Below are 14,997 nucleotides of genomic sequence, written 5' to 3'. Positions count from 1 at the left end.
AAAATATGGCTCATAATGAGGAGAAAAGTTAATCAATGGAAACATACAGAAATGGCAGAGGTGAAAACCTTAGGAGACAGGGATATTAAAAGTTACTAAAACTATATTCCATATGTTCAAAGAGGTAGAGGAAAGGTTGAATATTTTAAGGAGAGCCACAGAGTATATGAAGAAAGACTCAAAATTCTAGAGGTGAAAACAAAAATGTATGAGATGAGTCACTGGATGAGACTAAAACTAAATAAGATATTACAGGAACAAAGATTAGTGAACCTGAAGATACAGCAATAGAAACTATCCAAAATGAAACACAGAGAGAGACTAAAGAAAAATGAACAAAACATAATGAGTTGTAGAACAACTTAAAATCACCTAATATATTTGTAATTGAAGTTCCTGTAAAAGAGGCAGGGATGGGATAGCATAAAATATGTATGAAGAGATATTGATTGAGAAGTTTCAAAATTTGATGAAAACTGTCACTACACCGATGTAGGAAGCTCAATAATCTCTGAGTACAAGATATGTGAAGAAAACAATACCAATGCATATCTTAATCAAATTGCTTAAAATAAAGAGGAAATCTTAAAATTAGAACAAAAAAGAGACACATTATATTCAAAGGAACAAAAATAAGAATCACAACAGATTCTTTTTCATAGAAACAATGTAAGCCAGAAGACTGACACATCTTTATTTTTTTTACATCTTTAAAGTATTAAAGAAAAAAAGCAATCAACTTAAAATTTTATACCTAGCAAAAACATATTTCAAAAACCAAAGACAAAATATTTTTCTGAGACATACAAAACCTGAAGGAATTAATCACTAATAGATTTATGCTACAAGAAATGTTAAAGGAAACCTATATACAGAAAGAAAATGATGGGATGTTGATTAAGTGTTCAACTCTTGATTTTGACTCAGGTCATATTCTCAGGGTTGTGAGATTGAGCCCACATCAGGCTCTGTGCTGGGTGTGGAGCCTGCTTCTCTCCTTCTCCCTCTATCCCTCCCACTACCGCCTCCCTCTCTAAAAAAATGAGAAAAACCAAAAAAAGAAAGGAAGGAAGAATGGAAGGAAGGAAGGAAGGAAGGAAGGAAGGAAGGAAGGAAGGGAATGAGACGCTATGGAAATCTGGATCTATATAAAGGAACAAAAACTACCAGGAATACTAAAAATGTGAATAAATATAAAATAATATTTTCTCATATTTAGTCTCTTTTGAGATTAATGACTGTTTAAAGCAAAAATGATAACAATGTTTGCTTGAATATATAATACATACATAAGTGAAATGAATGAAAAAAAAATAACATAAAGGCCAAGACAGGGAAAATGGAAGTATACTGTTGTAAGTTTCTTTTTCTTTTAAAGATTTATTTTATATATTTTAGATTTATTTTATTTATTTATTTTTAAAAATTATTTTATTTGTTTGAGAGAAAGGCAGAGGGATAGGTAAAGAGAGAATCTCAAGCAGATTCCCCACTGAGTGCAGAGTCAATGTGAGGTTTGATTTCAAGATCCTGAGATCATGACCTGAGTTGAAACTGAGAGCTGGATGCTTAACTGACTGAGCCTCCTAGGTAGGTGCCCCATAAGTTTCTTTCTTTCTTTCTTTCTTTCTTTCTTTCTTTCTTTCTTTCTTTCTTTCTTTCTTTCTTTCTTTCTTCCTTCGTTTCTTCCTTTCTTCTTTGTTTCTTTCTTTCTTTTAACGTATTTTTTAAATTTTTATTTATTTATGTCACACAGAGAGAGAGAGAGAGAGAGAGGCAGAGACATAGGCAGAGGGAGAAGCAGGCTCCATGCACTGGGAGCCCAACGTGGGATTCGATCCCAGGTCTCCAGGATTGCGCCCTGGGCCAAAGGCAGGCACTAAACCACTGCGCCACCCAGGGATCCCTCTTTCTTTCTTTCTTTCTTTCTTTCTTTCTTTCTTTCTTTCTTTCTTTCTTTCTTTCTTTCTCTTTCTTTCTTTCTTTCTTTCTTTCTTTTTCCTTCCTTCCTTCCTTCCTTCCTTCCTTCCTTCCTTCCTTCCTTCCTGCCTGCCTTTTCAAGGAGATAGAAGTTTATTGAATACACTGCAATGGAGCAGTGGGCATGAGAGCAAAGGAGAGACTGTCATGAGGCAGTGGAGGCAGGTAATAGCTAAGGGGGGTTGAGGAGGTATGGGAATGTGTGGGATTTTCATTTTTTGGTACTTGTTCCTGGTTGTAAGTAGCCCATTAGTCATTTAGGCCTTAGGATATTTTGAGGTGGGTCACCTAATGAGCCTGTTTGCATTCAGCCCAGTGGTCACTGTGGGCACTTTAACCTTACTTGGGTTTCCATTGCTCAAGCCTCTTTTCTAAAAACAGCCTCTACATTCCCCCATGACAGATGGATAATGACAAATCTTTAGCATTTGGGCAGAGGTCTCATCTTCAGCAGTTGCTTCATGCTGGACAGTGGTGGGGGTGAGGAGGGGCTGGCCCTACATAAACTTGTCAGTCCATCAGGGGTTCTATGCAGTTGAAGATCAGAGCATGGTATTATATTAATGTTCTGATAATAGATGATTTTTTAAAGATTTATTTATTAATTCATGAGACACACACACACAGAGAGAGAGAGAGAGAGAGGCAGAGACACAGGCAGAGGGAGAAGCAGGCTTCCCACAGGGAGCCCGATGCAGGGGACTCAGTCCTGGATCCTGTGAGCTGAAGGCAGATGCTCAACCACTGAGCAACCCAGGCATTCCTGATAATAGATTATTTGAGTGGAATTCTTGGGGGCCAGGTCCATAGGATTTAGGGGAAGGGGTCATCCAATGGTATGGATTAGAATCCTTGTTGAACCAACCTTCATACATGGAATTGTTGGATTCACTCAGATGTGGAGGAATGTATTTTTGCCTGGATCCATGGGAACAAAGGAAACAAAAGAAGTGAAGTGGCTGAGAGCCAGCCAGCATCAGGAAAGGGTCCCATCTGAGTATGTCACATGTGTGTGACATACTTGCCCTGGAAAAGCTTCTGCTGCCCATTGTGCCCCAAGTTTGGAGTGGAGACCTCAGAAGGACAAAGTGGGAGAGGAGAGGTAAAAGGTTCTTGCCCCTCATAGGCATGGGCAGTCCAATCTGTTCACCCTCAGACCTTTAGATCACACCAGGAAGCCACCCTGGCCAGAGATCTTTGGTTGTCTGAGGACTTCTAGAGTTAGACCATGGAAGGCCCAAAAAAGAGAAAGGAAAGGGAAGGAAGGATTCTTTCAAAGGGCAAGAGGGGAGATCTCTTCCTTTCAGGCAGGGACAGTCTGTGTGGTTCCTCCTGAGGCTTCAGATCCTCACCCAGGAGTAAACTTGACTGGAGGTTGTCAGTTCCCCAAGGAGTACTAGAGTGGGTCTACAGAGGGAAAGTCCGGAGAAATTCCTGGAGAATCTGGGGAAAGTCTTGAGCTGGCAGAGGTTACCATAAGATCCACCAAATGTGGGGCATTGGCAATGGAAGAATTCACCCAAGGGAGAACAAAGGAGATAGAAGTTTATTGAATATACTGCAAGGGAGCAGCAGGCAGGACATAGGAGAGACTGTCTGCTTATACGGTTCTTATATATACATGAGAGGGTTTTAATTTTATTTTACAGTGGACTCTAGTAATTAAAGATGTATGCTATAGACTCTAAAGTGACCACAAAAGACTGCAACAAGATAAAAAGGTATAACTATTAAGCCATAAAAGGAGATTTAGTGAAATCATATATTAAATATATCTAAAAGAAGGTAAAAACAAAGAGGAAAAAAGAGAATGAAGAATGAATGGGACAATTATAAAACAAAGAGCAAGCTGGTAGATTAAAAACTCTACCATATCATAATCACAGTAAATATAAATAGACTAAATACTCCAATTAAAAGGTAGAGATGATAAGATTGGATTTAAAAAAAAAGTAAGAATCAACTGTATCTTGCCTATAAGGAATTCACTTTAAATATAAAAATGTATAGAGAATATTATAATAAACATACTATACCCACCATTTAGTTTAAGAAACAAAAAGTCATAAATACAAAGTAGATATCATTCCAAAATTATTGCTTTACCATTCCTATGCATTTCTTTGTGTTTATTTTGACTGCGTATACATATGCAGTGTGTGTGCATATGGTTTTAAACTTTATATAAATGATATCAAACTGAATGCATTCTGCAACTTGCTTTTATCACTCAACTTTGTTAGTTAAGATTTATCCTTGTTAATCAGTGAAGGTGATTCAAAACTGTGATTCAAAAACTGTGATCTTCGACCAGCAGCATCAGCATTACTTGGGAAATGCAAATTCTTGAGCCCTACCATTGACCTCCTGAATCAGAAACTTTGGAGGTGAGTCTTGGTACTTTGTCTTAACAAGTCCTCTGGATGATTGTAATGAATGTTAAAGCTTGAGATCCAGCACTCTATTTTTTTCACTGCTATATAGGATTTCATTGTGTGAATATACTACAGATTTTAAAGAATCTATTGTCCTGCAGGTAGATATTTTGAGTATTTCCAGTTTTGCCTATTACAATGCTACAATGTAAATTCTTGCATATGCTCTGTGGTGTACATTTGTAAGAGTTTCTCTAGGGTGGGAAGTATATGAATAAAATTGCTGGGTTGCATGCTATGCATATCTTCAACTTTACTAGCACTAGCCAAATTGCTCTCTAAAGTGGTGTTCTGTTTTACAGGAACAACTACTACTATTACCGCTGCTAGTACTAGCAAATACTCATGAAACATGAACCACATGCCAGACATTGTCCTGCTTTTCTCTCTCTCTCTCTCTCTCTCTCTCTCTCTCTCTTTTTTTAGATTTTATTTATTTATTCAAGAAACAGAGAGAGAGGCAGAGACACAGGCAGAGGGAGAAGCAGGCAGAGGGAGAAGCAGGCTCCATGCAGGAAGCCTGATGCGGACCCGATCCCAGGTCTCTAGGATCACGCCCTGGGCCGAAGGTGGCACCAAACCACTAAGCCCCCCCGGGCTGCCCTGTTCTGCTTTTCTTAACTCATTAGTTGTCACACTAGTCCTCTTGAATTAGGAGCTATTATATTATTATCATCATCTCAATTTTACAAATGGCACCAAGATGTTAACAAGCTTGCTCAAAGTCAGATTAAGCCAAAGAGGCAGGGGATCCCTGGGTGGTGCAGCGGTTTAGCGCCTGCCTTTGGCCCAGGGCGCGATCCTGGAGACCCGGGATTGAATCCCACGTTGGGCTCCCGGTGCATGGAGCCTGCTTCTCCCTCTGCCTATGTCTCTGCCTCTCTCTCTCTCACTGTGTGTCTATCAAAAATAAATAAAAGTTAAAAAAATAAAAAGCCTAAGAGGCAGAGTCAAGTCTTGAGATCATACAAAATGGCTCTGGGATCTGTGGTTTCAGCCACACTGCTACACTGCTCTCCTACTAGTGGTATATGAAGGTTCTTGTTGGTCTACATGATCATTATGCTTGGTGTTTACCATCTCTAAATTTGTTTTGCCAATCTGATGGGTATGAAATGGTAATTCACTGTGGTTTAGATGCATTTTTCTTTTTTTTTTTTAAGATTTTATTTATTCATTCACGAGAGACACACACACACACACACACACACAGAGGCAGAGACATAGGCAGAGGGAGAAGCAGGCTCCATGCAGGGAGCCCTATGCGGGACTCGATCCCAGGACTCCAGGATCACACCCTGGGCCAAAGGCAGGCTCTAAACCGCTGAGCCACCCAGGCGTCCCCAAGATGCATTTTCCTTTGATTACTAGTACAGCCAAGGCACCTTTTCACATGTGTGGTTGGCATTCAGTTTTCCCTTCTATAAATTGCCTGTTGTAGAAAACATCTTCAAAGGTGATCCTTAGGTTCTTCCATAACATTTTCTATTTCATAAAAAAATTATAATGAGGGAGGTATAAAATGTTAGAGAATGTTGGTAAGCAATGACTGAATTTTCAAACCCTTAGCAAGGGCAGTTCCCTCTTACCTTTGTATAGCTATGATTCATTCTCCAACCCACTGCAATCTGATTTGTGCTTCTGCTAACTGTTTCTAAGTGGAGCAGTTCAGTGTAAATCAACACTTTGTATATGTCAAGGCCCAGAGAACTCCATTTAGAATTATGAATACAATAAACCTGGGGTTTGCAACAACTGGGGAATTTTTATCATACCCAGTAAGAGTGTGCCCATGGGAAGTCCGCATTTCTAGTGGAAAATATCCTAAAATAGATTTTATGTGGATTGGGTATGAGGCAGTAGTAACAGCCAAACAGTTCATCAAGGATTGCTTATAGTCTTTCAATAAGAAATTACAGTTTTCTGTGTATAAAATACTGTACTGGACCCAAGGTTCGACAGTAAACAAGACCCATAGGTTTCCTTGTTTTATGGAATATTTTTTAAAATTTTTATTTATTTATGATAGTCACACACACACACACAGAGAGGCAGAGACATAGGCAGAGGGAGAAGCAGGCTCCATGCACCAGGAGCCCGACGTGGGATTCAATCCCGGGTCTCCAGGATCGCGCCCTGGGCCAAAGGCAGGCGCTAAACCGCTGCGCCACCCAGGGATCCCTGTTTTATGGAATTTTTAATTCTTGCAGAGACATTCTGAAATTAAACCATGAGTTGCACAATTAGTTGTTTAATTACTGTTGGGATATTGTCTGAAAGGGACCTGCAGCATGCTAAAGAAACTACATAATAAGGAGCCCAGACCTGGTCTAGAGGGTATGGGGAGGTGTGGTGGGCAGCCTCTGAGACAGCTCCTGTCTGGGAGCACCTGGCTGGCTCAGTCGGTTAAGGGTCTGCCTTTGGCTCAGGTTGGGATCCCAGGGTCCTGGGATTAAGCCCCATGTCCAGCTTCCTGCTCAGCAGAGTGTCTGCTTCTCCAGCTCTCCTCCTGCCTCACCTCTGCTCATGCTCTCTTTCAAAGATGGCTCATGTCATTTCAGGCTGCCACACACTAGTGGCTTAAACAACAGAAATACAGTTCTGGAGGCTGGGAAGTCTAAGATCAAGGCGTCATCCGATTTGGTTTTTGGTGAGAGTCTTCCTCCTGACTTGTAGATGGCTGCCTTCTCACTGTGTCCTCAAAGGGCGGAGAGAGAGAGAGAGAGAGAGAGAGAGAGAGAGAGAGAGAGAGATAAAGGGTTGGGGTGGGAAAAAGGTAGGGGAATCTCTCTGGTGTCTCTTCTTTTTTTTTTTTTTTTTTTTTCTGGTGTCTCTTCTTATAAGGACATGAATCCTGTCAGATTTGTGCCCTAGCCTTATTATCTCATTTAATAGGCCCTATCTCCAAATATAGTCCCAATGAGATTTAGAGCTTCAACATGTGACCTAGGGATGGGAATGGGGCACACAATTCAGTCTATAATAACCCCCGATGTTCTCTGCCTCATGGTATTCATGCCCTTGTGTAATTCCCTTGTTTGAGCATAAGCTGTACCTAGTAACTAACAAATAGAACATGGAAAAAGTGATGAAATACTACTTCCAAGATTAGTTTATAAAAGGACTGTGGCTTCTGTTAAAAATGTTATCTCTCTCTCGCTGACTGTTGGCTAGAAGCCTCTATCAGTTCCCTGCCATGAGAACCTCTCCATACCTCACGATATGGCATCTGACTTCCTTTAGAACAAAGCAAGTAATCAAAGTCCTCAATCCAACAGCCCGTGAATAACTGAATCTTGCTGTCAGCAACATGAGTGAGCTTGGAAGCAAATCTTTTCCCAAAGGCACCTTCAAATGAGATTGCAGCCTCTACCTACAGCTTGACAGCAACTTCATGAGAGACCTTGAGGCAGAGGCATCCAGCTGAGCCATGCCTGGATTCCTGATCTACAAAAGTTGTGAGATAATAAATGTTTGTTTTGGGGGGATACATTTTTATGTAGCAATAGATAACTAACACAAAAGACTTTACTGAGGGATTGACCCTTAGGCTGGAACATGAAGGATGATGGGGGTTACTAGGTGACTGAGTCAGAAGGGAGGAAGAAGTGGTCCAGAGGGTCAAGAATAGCTTGACTGTAGTGCACCAGAGAGGGTAGCATGAGACAGAGCTGGTGAACTGAGAAAATGCTTTGGGAAATTCAGGAACAGAGCAAGAGGAGTGGGCATTAATCAGGTAACAACAGAGCATTTTCCTAGTTGCTTAGATGGATCCATAGGATGATAGGATGGTATAGTGGAAAGCACTATGATGGGAGCCAAGATTCAGGGTGAACTCTGTGATCTCAAGCAATCACTTGGGTCATTCTGGTCCTCAGTTTTCTCACCCACAATATGGAATCTGAATTCTTTACAAGTCTCAGTCAAGAGTTATTAGTTCCATGAAAACATATGAGGAAAACTATAAGAGACTTCTGAAAGAAACAAAAGTAGGCCTGATCCAATAGAAAGACATTAGATATTATTGGATAGGAGGACTCAATTTCATAAAGATGATAGTTCTCCATAAGTTAACTTATACATTTAGTGGAATACAAGTAAATCAACATCAGAGTTTTGAGCTAGGTAAATTGATTATGAAGTTCATGTGGAAGAGCAGACAAATGAAAATATCCAGAAATAGCCTAAAAAAATAGAAGCAACAAAGGGGAAAGCCAACCCTAACAGATATTTCTAAAGCATGTCCTAAAACTTCTACAATTAAAGTTGTGGTATTGGTATATGAACAGACAAATGGAATGGGGTAGGAAATCGAGAAAGAGACCCAAAAACATATGGAAATTTAGTAGATGATAAAGGTGATATTTCACATCAGTGGAGAATATATGGACTGTATCTTAAATGATGCTGACACAGCTACAGAAAAAGACAAAATTGGATCCATTCCATATAAGGAATTGGACTCTACTGCAATCTCAACATAGGCTTCTGAAGCCCCCGTGAAAAGCTCTGAGGCTAGGATGGCCCTTTAGAGTTGTCACAAGTTGGCGAAGAGGTTGAGTATACTCCACACCACCCAAATTATCGGGAGTCTAAATGCAAATAATAAAAGCATAAAAATAGGACAAGAAAATATAGATGAATTTGTTTATTGAGAATAGAGAAAAACTTCCCTAGGCTCAAAATCTAGAGGCAAAAAGATTTATAAATTTGCATTTAAAAATTTTCCATGGGAAAAATATCACAAATGAAGTAAAAAAATGACACTTAGGAAAAATATTTGTAATATATATATCACAAAGGATTCATAATGTAATATATACATGGGTCCTAAAAATGGAAAAAATATAATATAGATAATTGGGCAAATATGTGAATGCCTGTTCCTCAGAAAAAGATATGGTCCTTAAACATTTTAATATATGTTCGTTCAGTCTTGCTTATAATAAGATAAATGCAAACTACAGCTGTATTAAAACCTGTCAGGTTGGTAAAAATCCAAAATTGGACAATCTGCTCCACTGACATGACTGTGGGGAAGGAGGTGTTCTCATTTATAGCTGGTGTACATACAAAATGATAAAACTTCTATGGAAAGGGATTAAGCAACATTTAGCCAAACTATATTTGCATTTATTCTCTGGCCCAGTAATCCTATTCTCCCAAGGAAACACCTGCAAAAAAAAAAAAAAAAAGTTATGCCTAAGGTTATTAACTGCAGGATTCTTCACAACAGCAAAAGAATGGAAACAATTACAGAGCCTCTCAATAGGGGACTGATTGAATAAACAATGGGATAGCCACATAATGAGGATTATGCAGCTATAAAAAAATGAGGAAGATCTCTGTATACTTACAGGGAACTTCTTCAAGATATATTATTAAATGACAAAAACCAAGTGAATAGTGTGTATAGCATGCCAACTTTGATTAAGTAGTAATGCAATGTGTTAAGTATATATAGGTGAATGTGTATTTACATATATATATTTTAAAGATTTGTTTATTTATTTGAGAGAGAGGGAAAGCACATGTGGTCAAGGGATGGCCAGAGGGCAGAGGGAGATGAGAGATAGAGATAGAGAGAGAGAGAGAGAATCTCAAGCAGACTCCCCACAGAGCACAGAGCCTGATGAGAGACTCAATCTTACAACCCTGAGATCATGACCTGAGCCCATATCAAGAGTTAAATGCTTAACTGACTGAGCCACTCAGGTGCCCCTATATTTACTTACATTTTTAAAAGAACAATGAAAAGATAAAGTAAGACTTTTTTTTTGAAGACTTTATTTGAAAGAGAGAGAGATTATGAGAGGCAGGGGAAAAGCAGACTCCTTGCCGAGCAGGGAGCCACATGAGCAGCTCATTTCCAGGACCCTGAGATCATGACCTGAGCTGAAGGCAGATGCTTAATCAACTGTGTCACCCAAGCACTCTAATAAAAGTGAAGCAATTAAAATGGTTGGCTAGAGGAAAGGAGGTAACAGAAAGGTTAGAGATAGAAACTGGATTTCTCTCAAAGTATTGAATTTTATATTTTAATTTATTAAACATTCTTAACAACTAAAAATTTAAGTGAAATCTACTTTTAGTTAAATAAAATTTTACTTTATTATTTTTTAAGATAATATCTATTTTTTATTTCAATAAAACTTAAGGCATTTTGGGATGCCTGGGTGGCTCAGCAGTTGATCCTGGTCCAGGGATCGAGTCCCTCGTTGGGCTCTCAGCAAGAGGTCTGCTTCTCCCTCTGTCTTTGTCTCTGCCTCTCTCTCTCTCTGTCTCTCATGAATAAGTAAATATAATTTTTAAAAAATCAAGGCCTTTTATTTAAAAGTCTTCAGTAACTTTAAGACAATATCTAATCAAAAAGAAAAAAGTAATGCCTAAATATAGAAAACAAGTGGACAGAACTATATGTCAAATTGGTGGCATACAGTGAATCCTGTAATGTGCCTGCCAGATAGCCTTCAGAAACGAGGGATGTAATCCACCAGTCACTGGAAGTGAGAGAGTGTGAGAGAGATCTCAGGTGTCAGCCTTTTCTCAGAAGCACTCTGGTGGAAGAGAACTGCCTGTTTAAGGCCTCACTCCCTTCCTGTGATCACCTTAGCCAGTGCCTGGTTGATACAGGGTTTACAAGGCACAGCTCCCTTACCCCAATCTTGGGACAACTCTGAAGGGCCATCCCAACTTCAGAACTTCCCAGAGGGTCTGCACAGTCCTTTCTTGAGACTGCACTACAGTCTAACTTCTCTCTCTGACCTGTTTCCTTAACTTTCTTTCTAGGTTTTGATCCTAAGAGCAATCTGTAATTAATTTCCTGCATGCCAAACTCCATCTCAGAATATGCTTCCCAAGGAGACTAATAATGACAGTTGGTGCTAGGAATGCCAGGAGTGGTTCAAGAAGCAGTCACGAAGATGAGATTTTTGGTGTTGGATCACCTGTTGCCAGGCTAGCAGAGAGGTTATATCATCCCTGGTGGTGGAAAGAGTGTAAGTAGTCCCTGACACAACTGCAATGCAATTGTTAAAACTTCCGCTATTAGCAAACTGTATATTTTAGTGGGAGGAAGCATTCTTATGGGTGCAATGTTTCAGGTGTCAGAAATATACAGAAGAAATATGGGTGGGTTGTTGCTCAGCTCATTTGATGCCATCTAATGAAATACAGAGTAATTAATTGTTTATTTAAAAAAAGCATAAGGGATCCCTGGGTGGCGCAGCGGTTTGGCGCCTGCCTTTGGCCCAGGGCGCGATCCTGGAGACCCGGGATCGAATCCCACATCAGGCTCCCGGTGCATGGAGCCTGCTTCTCCCTCTGCCTGTGTCTCTGCCTCTCTCTCTCTCTCTCTGTGACTATCATAAATAAATAAAAAAATTAAAAAAAAAAATAAAAAAATAAAAAAAGCATAAAAGCCAAAGGATTTCCTAGGTAACCAATACAGAAATTCTCATCTTCTGCAACTAGAGGGTAGGAAAAATTGAGGACCAGTTGCAGGACTTAATCATAAGAGTAGCAGAATCTATCAGGAAGTCTGCTATGCCAAGGACAGGGTGCTAGTTGGGAAAGAGTGGGAACTTGACATATGGGATGGGGACATTTAGGTTCATGCACCACAAAATATTTAATTCCCAAAGACCACTGAACCCTTTTAGCCAAAGAAGTGGCCCTTTCCTCCCTTAGGCTAGTGCTCCTTCCTTGCTGTAGGAAAACATGAACCCTTTCAGGATCAGCCCTATCTTCCCGGGTCAAGCCTTACCAGTAGGCTCATAAGTAGAATTAAGTCACTAAATAACCTGGCTGGGGATATGATAGAGCCTGATAATTCAGGCAAAGGACTACATATACCCCCAAGGAGCTCAGGATCTGAGAAAAATCCACATGATGACAGAGTAAAAGGTGATACGGGAGAGCTTGGTTCTGGTCTCACAGAATCGAAGAATGAATCTCGTGGACACAGGAGAGTGAGTAAAGCAATAGAAGTGTTACTAAGCAAAGATACAGAGAAAACTCTCAGAAGTGAGAGGGTCCCTAGAGGGTTGTCACTGAGGGCTTTTTGGAGATGGTACCCAGAATCACTAATAAATTCAATATTGGCTCTCCTGTGTCTTATGTCAGCATCCCCTACCATCAATCTGGGCTCCCTGATTGCAGTGAGGATGTCAGGATGGTCCCACTGCCCTCATACACACAACAGAGGCTAGATGACATAACTTAATCATCAGAGACCAGGTAGATACAATTATCATAATGACCAGCAGGGTCAGAGTAGAAGGAAGGGATCTGTAAGAGTTCTAGAAATGCTTAGTCTCCAGCCCATGCATAGATTGAGCTGATGCTGCAAAGCCCAAGGTCCCAGCAGAAATCACATTGTTAGCATAGGCTGTTGGAGCATGGCCCAAGGGCTCCAGGTAAACAAAGACAGGCAGTTCATTTCAAGGGCTGAGAAGTTACCTACTAGAAGCTTAGGGGAAAAGGCCAACTATTTTTTGGACAAGAAATTTCATTTTTCTCCCCAGCACTTTTCATCCACAGGCACCTCTCTTCTTCTGTCATACTGATTTCAGACCAAGCTGGTGGGGCGGGGGGGGTGGGGGTGGCGGGGGAGGGTTCTGAGCATTGCTGGACGGAGAAAATCACTCAGCTGTGCAGGTTGGGGTGACTTGGAATTTATAGTCTTTAACCTCATTCATCTCTTGAATGGCCCTTCCAAGTCTTCCTCCCTCAGTTTAAGCTTACTGAGTCCAAGGTCATGAAGCTTGGTTTTCTTCAGCCATAAATTTCACAGGAATGAAACATCCTCTGCATTCAAGCCACTGCTACTTTTTTCACTTCAAAATTAGAAGACCAAGTGAAGTTCCTCCTATTCGAGGCCATCACTCCATAGATACTTTAGTCCTTTACCCTCCGTTTGCCTTTAGCATCTTACTACTTCAGTCATCTCTTTATTCTTACTCTCCTCTTTCTATAAGTTCCTTGCTGTCACACTATAGACACACTCAGGCTTCTGTGATCCTCTCCCTGCCACAACATCTCCCTTGATACTTTGTATTCCTTTGACTTCTGAGCAATTTCTTCCCTCTACATTCTATTGGAATTTCTCAAAAGAATAGCAGATATTTACTGCCACTACTTCCTTTCCAATTACAGTTGTTAAATCAATTACCCTGATGTTATGTCTGGCAAATGCCAAACCTATCTTACGTTAAAAATAAAAGTATTTGCTGCAATTAGAGAGTTTTCCTTAAAAGTTTTTTCTTCTACCTTCTTCAAAGCTAGAATATTCTATTCCTAGGGGTCTACTTCATGATCTCCTTCATTCACTCCTCGGTCCATTACAATCTTGATTTTGCCTACCACCCTTCACTAAAATAGATCTCATAAAGTTTTCCCCTTATGCCAAAGTCCATTGTCATTTTTTTTTCAAGTCTTTTTTGAAACGATTTCTTTGGCTTCTATATTGCTTCATTCACCTGGGTCTGTTCATTCTCTCCCTATCTTGCTCTGCATTCTCCTTAACCTAACTATCCCCACTGCTTGCCCTCAGCACTCTGTTCTTGGATGACTCCATCCTCTTTGAAGGTTTTTGATAACATTTATATGCCATGACTTCCATATTTATGTTTATATTCCAGTGTTGTCTATTGAGCTTTATTTTTTTAAAGATTTACTTGAGGGATCCCTGGGTGGCGCAGCGGTTTGGCGCCTGCCTTTGGCCCAGGGCGCGATCCTGGAGACCCGGGATCGAGTCCCACGTCGGGCTCCCGGTGCATGGGGCCTGCTTGTCCCTCTGCCTGTGTCTCTGGCTCTCTCTCTCTCTATGTCTATCATAAATAAATAAATAAATCTTAAAAAAAAAAAAAAGATTTACTTGAGAGACAGAGAGAGAGAGAGGGAGAGGGAGGGAGGGAGAGAAAGTGAGGGCACCTGTACTAGTAAGGGAGGAGCAGAGGGAGAGGGAGAAGGAGCATCTCAAGCAGACTCCGCAGTGAGCAGGGAAACAGGTGGGGCCGTTTGAGCTTTAAAGTAAAATGTATGTTGGCTGGAGGCACCCTGATATTTCTGCCTCTGCTTGTCTAGGACTGAAGACATCATCCTGATTCTAACCCTGCTTTTCTTCAAAATCTCTCTGAATTAGAAGACCCCTAGCTACCTGGTCACCCAAGATAGACACCTGGGAGTCACTCTTGGCTTCTCTGTGTGCCTGTTTTCTTGTCTTTCTCCAAACTGTTCTTCACCCTGCTGTCTGACCTCTTCTAACCCCTTTAACTACGTCTCTCACCTCTCCCAACCACATATTCTTGGCCTCTTTCAATTGACTTATGCAATTATTTTGCTATTTATTTTGTGGCTCCATACCTTTTTACAAATTTCTTTTTGGAATGCCTTTCCCACTTCTTTGCCTATTGAATTTCTATTTGTCCTTTGGTTTTGGATTTTCATTCTGCCATCCTCTATCATATTATTTATTATTCTGATCTTTGGGTCATCTGTTAAGTATGCTTTCTAGGGCTATAGTTAAGTCACTGACACAAAGAAGTTGAAATGGAGAGAGTGAAAATACTAGAGCATCCTG

Source organism: Canis aureus, chromosome 6 (genome assembly GCF_053574225.1).
Source record: "Canis aureus isolate CA01 chromosome 6, VMU_Caureus_v.1.0, whole genome shotgun sequence".
Taxonomy (NCBI): domain Eukaryota; kingdom Metazoa; phylum Chordata; class Mammalia; order Carnivora; family Canidae; genus Canis; species Canis aureus.
The sequence above is the reverse complement of the archived record's forward strand: the minus strand, read 5'-3'. Positions refer to the sequence as shown.